Raw genomic sequence first — 9,925 nt, forward strand, 5'->3', positions numbered from 1 at the left:
AGTCGGGTGTATAAGGAGAAGCAGAGTTGGAAGCAGCAGCTTGAATGATGAATGTGTGTGACTGTGTGTGTATGGGAAAGCTTGCAGGTCTGACACATATTTGTGAACTGATACTGCTCGTTTGTCTGACACTATAAACTGTTAGAACGTCCCAGTTCAGCAGCTTTGTGCAAGTCTTTGTCAAAGTCTCTCTTATTTGAAGTCTCGTTGATGCTCAGCTGCTGCTTAGTGTAGCAATTATTAATCCAAAGAGAGTGTTGTGAAAATATTCAGTGACTTTTAATTCAGTCAGTAGGCTGGAAACAAAGGAACTATACAAACACAATAAACAGAGAAAGTAAAACCAAAATAAAGAGAAATCAGAGCTTAGATCTGTTGATCCCAGCCCTCGTCATGAAAACATTTGAACACATTGTCAAATCTGAACTTTAATTCTCCGTACAGGACACGCTGGACCTCTTACAGTTTGACGTAAATAGGACAATCGTGAAATTATTCTTTTCTGCGTTTATTAAGTCTGTTCGTTTTTTCAACATTGTCTGTTGGTTTGGAAATCTGAGCCTTAAAAACAAGAACAAGTTGGGAAGAGTGGTCAAGTTGTGCTGTAAGATCACTGGTGTTACTTAAAATAACGTACAGCATCTGTATGAAGAGAGGGTCGCCTCTAAAGCTCGGTCGATTGTCTCAGACTCTCAACATCCTCTCCATGTGGAGTGTCAGTTGCCTCCATCAGGGCGGAGGGTGTGCCTCCCTAAATGCAGCACTAAGTGTTACGGATCATCTTTTGTTCCGTCTGCTGTCACTTCTCTTAACCACTGGTGACCACCTGTTTGTCCATGATTTATCCCTGACAGCGTGTGATTCTGGATTCTGTGCGTCTATTTTGTTCTACAGCACAGACCAAATGGTTCTTCTAGAAAGAATATCTGCAGACCTGACTGTGAGAAGTTCATTCATTCATTCATCTTCTAACCGCTTCATCCTCTTGAGGGTCGCGGGGGGGTGGAGCCTATCCCAGCTACATTGGGCGAGAGGCAGGGTTCACCCTGGACAGGTCACCAGACTATCACAGGGCTGACACATAGAGACAGACAACCATTCACACTCACATTCACACCTACGGACAATTTAGAGTTATCAATTAACCTGCATGACTTTGGACTGTGGGAGGAAGCCGGAGTGCCCGGAGAGAACCCACGCTGACACGGGGAGAACATGCAAACTCCGCACAGAAGGGCTCCCACGCCCGGGATCGAACCGGCAACCCTCTTGCTGTGAGGCGAGAGTGCTAACCACCACACCACCGTGCCGCCCGTGACTGTGAGAAGTTTTCACTGATATTATTTGTTAAATAGAAAAATGTTAAATATGTCACAGGTTCTCTGTAATTATCAGCACCTGGCTGCGTATTGATCTGGGCTGACACCTTATCAGCTCTGAGGTGAACTGAGCTGATGTTATGTGAAGTTATGTGCAGAGAAGATTTCCCACGGGAGCGTCTCCCCTGAAGCCAATCATATCAGTCACAGTCCATCAGTGGTGGAGAAGTATTCAGATCCTTATGTAAAAGTACTAACACCACACTGTAAAAATACTCTGTTACAAGTGAAAGTATGGAAGTATAATCAGAAAAACGTAGTTAAAGTATTTAAAGTATCAAACTGTGACTGTTACATTATTATGATTCTGACTTGAATGTAAAATCAGGATGATGTTGTTGTAGTTGGTTGAAGTGACGCTCATTTTGATCGTTAAGGATTAATCTGCTGATTTATTGTGAAAATAGTGAGACATGTTGGTCACAATGATCCAGAGCCCAACGTGACACCTCACATTGTTCAGCCCTTTCAAACAGGAGTTGTGCAAATTTGCAGGAAAGCCCAATCAGTGTTTTTTCAGCATTGGCAGTATAAAAACAAAATCGGGGAGTGCAGCAAAATGCCGCCTACCTACTTTTGTTTATACAGAATGTGCCTTTTTCGGGGCAATGGGGGGCGTGAGCAAGTAACAAAACGTGTAGCTCAGCGTGTGACGTAAACAGTGACGTGGGAGGGAAGCCGCGGCTGGTCAGTCCTTCGGTGATTCTCTCGTAAGTCGGCCCGTCCTTCACCGTCCCCGTCATCTGACGGTTAATGGCCTCTTTGTTTGCGAGGACAAGGAGGGCGCGCAATTCCTTGTCTCCCCAGTTGCTCATCTTTACAGTGTCTGTCAGGTTTGTGTTTCCCTCTTGCTACTAGCTGCTCGCTAATTCCTGCTATCAGCTGTTTCCTGTTTATCCAGGCAGCCCACTCTGACATCTCTCCACTTAGTGCATGTATAGGTCCTGTTTGTGCATGTGTGTCTTTCAGACCTGTGTGTAATTGACAACAGAGTGAAAAATTGAATTTCCCCTCAGGGATTAATAAAGTATATAAAATTAAAAATTAAAAAAAAAATTAAATTATCCTGGCTTCAAATCAATCAGTTTTATTTATACAGCCCAATATCACAAATCACAATTTGCCTCACAGGGCTTTACAGCATACGACATCCCTCTGTCCTTATGACCCTCACAGCTGATCAGGAAAAACTCCCCAAAAAACCCTTTAATGGGGAAAATATGAGCAGGGGAAATCTCCGCTTGTCGCTAGGCTAATCTATACAACGTTAAATGCCATAGGCGTGTGCTGATAATGTTAGCATGTTGTATTTGTTTGGAAAACGGGTTCAGTATAAGACAGTTGTTTTGTCAATGAATGTTGTGAGTTGTAATGGAGCAAAATTATGTGCCGTTACCTTTGTTACATGTTGCTGCTGTCCCTGTTTTTTTATGAGTAGAGAAAAATGTGTCCAGATAAAGACAAGTGTGTTTGTGTGTGTTTAATGTGTGTTTAATGTGAGTTTAATGTGTGTTTAATGTGAGTTTAATGTGTGTTTAATGTGAGTTTAATGTGAGTTTAATGTGTGTTTAATGTGAGTTTAATGTGTGTTTAATGTGAGTTTAATGTGAGTTTAATGTGAGTTTAATGTGTGTTTAATGTGAGTTTAATGTGAGTTTAATGTGTGTTTAATGTGAGTTTAATGTGTGTTTAATGTGAGTTTAATGTGAGTTTAATGTGTGTTTAATGTGAGTTTAATGTGTGTTTAATGTGAGTTTAATGTGAGTTTAATGTGTGTTTAATGTGAGTTTAATGTGTGTTTAATGTGAGTTTAATGTGTGTTTAATGTGAGTTTAATGTGAGTTTAATGTGTGTTTAATGTGAGTTTAATGTGTGTTTAGTGTGTGTTTAACGTGTGTTTAGTGTGTGTTTAGTGTGTTTAGTGTGTGTTTAACGTGTGTTTAACGTGTGTTTAATGTGTGTTTAGTGTGTGTTTAGTGTGTTTAATGTGTGGTTAATGTGTGTTTCTGTGTTTAATGTGTGTTTAATGTGAGTTTAATGTTAGTTTAATGTGTGTTTAGTGTGTGTTTAATGTGCGGTTAATGTGTGTTTCTGTGTTTAATGTGTGTTTAGTGTGTGTTTAGTGTGTTTAATGTGCGGTTAATGTGTGTTTCTGTGTTTAATGTGTGTTTAATGTGAGTTTAATGTGAGTTTATTGTTAGTTTAATGTGAGTTTAATGTGTTTAATGTGCGTTTAATGTGTGTTTAGTGTGTGTTTAATGTGTGTGTGTTTTGAATGAACTAAACTTGACAGTCTCAGTTTACAGTCTTTGGAGTGTGTCCATGGCTCTGGGGAAAAAGCTGTAGCCTACTCGAAGTATAAAGCAGCATGAAAAGTAAAGCAAAGTTCAAGTACCTCGATTTGTACTTGAGTAAAAGTGCTTATTTCAAAGAAAATTCTCTCTACAACAGAAGTGAAACTTGTCAGAGTGGATTTAACAGAACAGAAACAGAGAGGAGGATCTGACAGACTGAGTGTTCCAGGTCGTTTGGTGGTCATTAGGCAGTGGGAGGCTTTCTGTTCTCGGACACTGAAGCAAATGGCTGAGTAGAGATTTCTGGCACTTAACTTCCTTCCTCGGCACATGGAGAGGGGAAAAAATCTCAAGAGACTAAGTTTTACCTCTCAACAAGACAACAGCTACAAGACCTCAGTGAGGAACAAATCTGTGTCCCAACAACACCACTGATGTTGAAGTTGGAATAAAAATGAATACTCTGAACAGTTAGACTGCCTCAAAAGAAACCCTCTTGTAAAACACTTCATACTCTGATCAGCTCTGTGACGACTAAAGGAGGATTCTGCCTCTTCAAATGGCTTCAGACTGAAAAAGGAAGAAGCACTTGGTGCCTGTATTCTAGGAATGCAAGGATTGTGAAATTCTGGGCTGATGTTGATACTACAACTACCGAGGTGTTACGCTTTTGAGTTGTTTTGGCAAGCTTTTTACTATACTTAATGCAAGGTTGTGCACGTTTTGTGAAAATAATAATATCCTGAAGGAAAATGGGTACTCCACAGCTGACTATATTTTTGTCTCTATTGACAACAGCAAAGCATTTGATATGGTATGGAGAGATGCACTTTGGTTTAAACTACAGAAATAAGGTATTAATGGCAGATTGTTTAATATTATTGTGAATATGTATGATCATATCAAATCCTGTGTTTTTGTTAAAAGAGAAAAATCTGAGTTTGTTGTCAGACAGGGCGAATACTATTTGCCGTCTTTATAAATGATCTTGAGGAATACTTAATTGTAAATGGATGTGAGCCGGCACGATGTAGCGATGCCATGATAGATAGTTACGTTAAAGTCATGGTACTTATGTACGCGGACGACACTATCACCATGGCTACAACAAAAGAAGGACTGCAAAAAGGAATTGATCAAATGTGCCACTTCTGTCAGAAATGGAAACTCACTATAATAAAACTAAACTTACAATATTTGGCCACCGTGAAGTTGATGCTGAAATGTATCAGTTCCTCTGTAATGCTGAGGAGCTAGAAATTGTACATGGTTTTAAATATCTAGGAAGTCTTTTCAACTACAACGGGTCTTTCAAATCTGCTATCGAGGATTTCTATAAACGGGCTTCAAGAGCTCTGTTTCCTTTACTGTGTTGATAGGAAAGAACTTCTGGTTCAGAGACAAAATAGTAAAAGATGCACAATAGACGACAAGTTGATCTTCAAGTGACGGTTTAATAGCAGCGCTGCAGAGAAGGTACAGTTCTCTCAGTCTGTCACATAAATATCGACACTTTATAGTTGGCCAAAACCCACGTCTGAAACCATCATACATCCCTCTAACCTAGGTAATGTTTTTCTCAGGGCACTCCTATGTAATTGCCCGGGGCCCCCTTGGTAACTGATCTGTGGCATCCCTATACACGTCATCCATTAGCATCCAGACTTTGGGTCTCTGCCAAAACCAGATCCAGATGTGCTGTCCATCAATCAATACAATGAATACAAACATGACGTATGTCTATTCAAGTGTAATTTCTGTAAAATGTCTCCCTTCTCAAACCCCATACCTCGCAGGCATACAGCATAACTGGCATCACCAGCCTGTCAAAAAGCTCTAGTCTAATATCTATTGGTAAATCAAACTTCCTACATTTACACATGTTAGGATGAAGCGACCTAGGCAATTCCTCAAGTATATTTTGAAAGTTAAAATGTCAACTTGTAATAATATGGTTTATGGCGAACTTGGAAGATACCCTTTATGTGTTGATATCAAAACACCAATATCAGATGAATGCGGTTTTTCTTATGTTTGGTCAGACCACAGATGTGATAACATCAAATGTTTGAAGATGGCAGTTGAGCAGAGGTTAAAGGATCAGTTTGTGCAGAAGTGACATTATGAACTCCAGAGCATGTCCTCATGTGATTTACATTGTGAATTTAAAGAGGATTTTAAGTTTGAAAAATATTTACTCTGTGAAATCAAGAAGTACAGTCAGGCCATCGGTAACGTTCAGTGAATGAAAGGTTTTGTAATTTGTGTAACGATGGCCAGATGAATATCACGTTTAGTTTGAATGTAAAAATTTAACCATCTCTGAGAACAGAAACAAGTACTTGCCTAAATATTCTTTAAACTGCCCATGTATGTTCAAATGTATAGCTTTATTGCAGACTGATAATTCAAGAACAATATGTAAACTGGGTGCTTTCTTGAATAATGTTTTTTCAATGTTTTTTCATTTTGTTTGCCGTTTGCTTTGTTTTGTTTTTTGTCTTGTTTGTACTCCATACCACAATTGTGCTGAAGAGTTAATAAATATGACTACGACTATAAAATAAAAATGTGGCCTATAGCTGATACCAATCTCTTGTTGTTGTTGGTGTCTATTTTGTTTAGTTGATATTTAGTCCCCCATTTGTGCAGGGAAACAAAGAAATGTTCATAATAAAAAAATAGCCAAACTGTTTTATAGTGGCCTAATTAAACCCTTCATTACACTATATTTGAATGAGCCCAAATTCAGTCATATACATTTATGAAACAATCTTTAAAATAACCTTTCACATGAAAAACGGCTTCTTAAAGCCTCAGTGTGTAAAAATGGTGAGTAACAGTGACATCAGCGGTCAAATTCTAGATTGCAGGGCTCACTCGCTCACCTCTCCCGTCGGGTAAGTGACGGTGGCCTCGTAGGACAAAAAGCCTTGCACAGACAAGCAGAGTTTTTCGAGTTTTTCAGGAGTATCTAGCGACCAGGTGAATATTTATTTAGGAATCTAAACCATGTTACGATATGTTATAGCTGACCAGTAAGATATAGTTATCTGTGAGATATAACGTTATGTTAGGAGTGTTTTATTCCTAATTGTTTTGGTAACACGAGCAAACATTAGCACAGTAACGCTAAAATAACACGTTTTATGTGATAGTCACTGCACAGTGCGGCAAATATAGGCTGGTACGATTATAATATATGCGTCTCCAGAGTGTTCTTCCACAGGACACAGGGAGAGGAGGAAGACCAGGGAGAGGAAGGGGGCGAGGGGGTAACGATAGTGTCTTGGCTAGAGGGAAGAGGGGAGAGGAGGAGGAGGAGAGGGTGGCAGCCTTCGCAGCAGCACGAGAGGAATCAACAGATTAAACTGTAGGCTAGGCTAACCATTTAGCTGTAGCTCTGGGATAACGTTAGCACGTAAACATAGCCGTCACTGGAACTTAGACGAGAGGGGAAAGTAGTTGCAAACATGAAGGCAAAATGATTTTAAAACATCAGATTGAATTACCTGTCTAGCAGAAAGCAGGCAGCCTCCACATCCCTTGTGAAATCCTTCTCCTTCACGAGTTCTTTCCACCTGGAATAAGCAACGCCGATATTCACTCGCGTTCTGTCCCGTCCTCGCTTATCTGATCTTTTTCTTTTACTCGGTGGCGTGGTTTCCCTCTCACAGGGCAAAACATGTGTGTGGTCCTCCATTTAAAGTGCGACAGAATCATAAAAGTACAAAGCAGGTTCACGCAGAAGCGCCCCGGATTGAGCTTCACCTTCTGTCTCCAGTGACGGCAAGTTCTAGGTAAACGTGAAAGGCGAAGCGCGTATATCCCTTTCAGCCACTGTATTCAAATATGACGATGCAAGAGGGCAGACCGCGCCCTGCCTGTGTATATATAGAGAACTCTTTCTAAGCCTATGAGAAAGCTTCCATTTGTATGTGAATTGCATTACACTTTAGCAAATATATATTTATGAAAGCAATAGTTGATATTTGCTAATAAACAACCACGTAAATTACACACTGTAACTTTAAGTCTTTTTACTGAAAATATCACGATTCCCTCTGATATCTATTTTATATTGCTGTAAAAACATCAAACAGCTGTTGCTTAAACCACTGAAATCATCAGGCCTGTATTTGGGACAGGCCTTTAATTCCTTTACACAAAACTGTAGTTCAGCAAAGATCGAGAAATACAATCAAATAGCTTATTTAAACCAGTATGAATTTTAATTTAATTTTTAATTTTATATACTTCATTAATCCCCCTGCGGGGAAATTCTTTTTTTTCACTCTTTTTGTCATTAACACACAGGTTTATGGAATATTTAGGAATATTGTTTGTATAAAAATTAGGCTCAGACAATATATCAATGATGAATCCTTTATCTGATCTAACTCTGACAGACACAACAAATTCTCACTCTGAACTCGTCATATATTGACGTTTGCTCATGGACTCTCCACGCCCAGATACGAAGCACCTGGGTGTGTTGGTTGTTGACGTTCTGGGACGCCGTGTCAACTTCAGCCTGTTACATGCATTGTCTGATTTCAAAACACACTTCTTTCACAGGAAATGTACAGTTTGCATACAGTCTCTTTCAAAATAAACAAACACAAAAGAACAGGGTTTGGCTTTAGAATCTTATGGGACGCGAATATTTTGATTGTCTCATGTGGTGATAAGAGTGATAGCACATGTTAAAGGAGCTGTTGTGCACAGATTTAAATACAGGTGTGCCTTGAGATTTAGGCTGGGCACAAAAGGTTTGAAAACCACTGGCTTAGTCTTAAATACAGAAGATTTGTTTTACTGTAGTTGTCATGTGGGTAACTTCTTCTTTCCTCTTGCACTCTGTGCGTTCATGCATGCATACAAGAAGCTGAATTCCACCTTAAACTCAGACAAGTGAGAGCATGAGGGAGGTATTTACGGCTATCTGTTGCCCTGAGGGGAAATAACCTGCCTTTGTCTTTGTGTCAGTTTTATCAGTCACCCAGTGACAGATCAGGGCTGGGTCAATGTTTTAAACATTTCTCTTCAGCAAAACTGCAAACCAACATTACAGTAACATCTGTTGTACAGCTGTGTTGTGCTGAAGTAGACAAAAGACCTCTGATCTGTACATGAAGCTGCTCACAGACACAACAACAAGAGAACACACACAGAGCTGTCAGCAGAGGAGCTCACTGTCAAAACAGTCAAAATATAAAGGTTATTTACCTGTTAGTGGGAGTCAATGGAAGATATCCGTCTCAGTTGTGTGGTGTGAATGAGTGCTGGGTCAAAATGAAAGTGGCCTGTGCAGAGCTCGGCTCCTCCCCCTACTTCCTGTTCCTCTCTGAAGAAGTCATTCCAGTACTTCCCTCCTATGAGCGTTAATCATGCTCCTGTGCTCTGACACACCCGGGATATATGTTTCTTATCCTTGAAGCAGAGGCATAACTCACTGCAGAGGGCCGGAGCTGCAGAGCAGATAAGATGTGGGGGCTTCCCGAGTAACTGTTGTATTGATGATCTGTCAGGCCAGCTGGTTTTATGTTCGCACCCGCCCAGATGATGTAATACTTGTAACAAGACAAACCACAGGCAATTCATCTGTTCACAGTGCTGGGCAAATTTAAAGATTAGAAACAACTGAAGTGAACAAGAGTCCGTAAACCGTGCATCATGACCCTGCAAGGATCAACACATTCTCACTGCGATCTCGTCACATATCAACGTTTTGGTCTGTGTCAAGTTCTGTTCTTTCAAGATACACTTCCATTTTCACAGGAAATTTAACGTTTCCATACAGTCCCTTTCAAACTTAAAGCACTACGTCAGTACATCACCAGGAATTTACTTTTTTTCCCTTCAACAACAAAAAGAACAGGGTTCGGCTTTAGAATCTGAAAGGAAAGAAAAGAGGTGTTGTGGGCACGCCCTCCTGGTAGGAGGCCCCGGGGCAGACCCAGAACACACCTGAAGGATTACATGTCTCATCTGGTCTGGGAACACCTCAGGTCTCCCAGGAGGAGCTGGAAAGTGTTACTGGGTAGAATGACGTCTGGGGTGCTTTGCTCGGCCTGCTGCCCCCGCGACCCGACCCCAGATAAGCTGATGAAAATGGATGGATGGATGTACTGAGGTGGTGCAGGAATCTCTGTGGCTACAAACTTAAAGTGAAGCAAGTTTATTGCAACTCACTTCACACACAAAGGCATGGGCCTTTTCATTTTAAAATAAAGCTGCAAACTGCAGCTG

At 40.4% G+C, this 9,925-nt stretch overlaps 1 protein-coding gene across 1 annotated transcript in view; it reads right to left on the minus strand.

Moving 5' to 3' along the window:
* Nucleotides 1–9,127, minus strand: part of LOC125887778 (mixed lineage kinase domain-like protein) — a 30,115-nt gene extending 20,988 nt beyond the window's left edge. The window contains exon 1 of the mRNA XM_049574840.1: nucleotides 8,903–9,127. The gene's annotated coding sequence lies outside the window, so the exon portion shown is untranslated. The remainder of the gene's footprint in view (nucleotides 1–8,902) is intronic.
* Between the last annotated feature and the right edge of the window lie 798 nt (nucleotides 9,128–9,925).

This window comes from Epinephelus fuscoguttatus, linkage group LG4, assembly GCF_011397635.1.
Source record: "Epinephelus fuscoguttatus linkage group LG4, E.fuscoguttatus.final_Chr_v1".
In the NCBI taxonomy this organism is placed as follows: Eukaryota; Metazoa; Chordata; class Actinopteri; order Perciformes; family Serranidae; genus Epinephelus; species Epinephelus fuscoguttatus.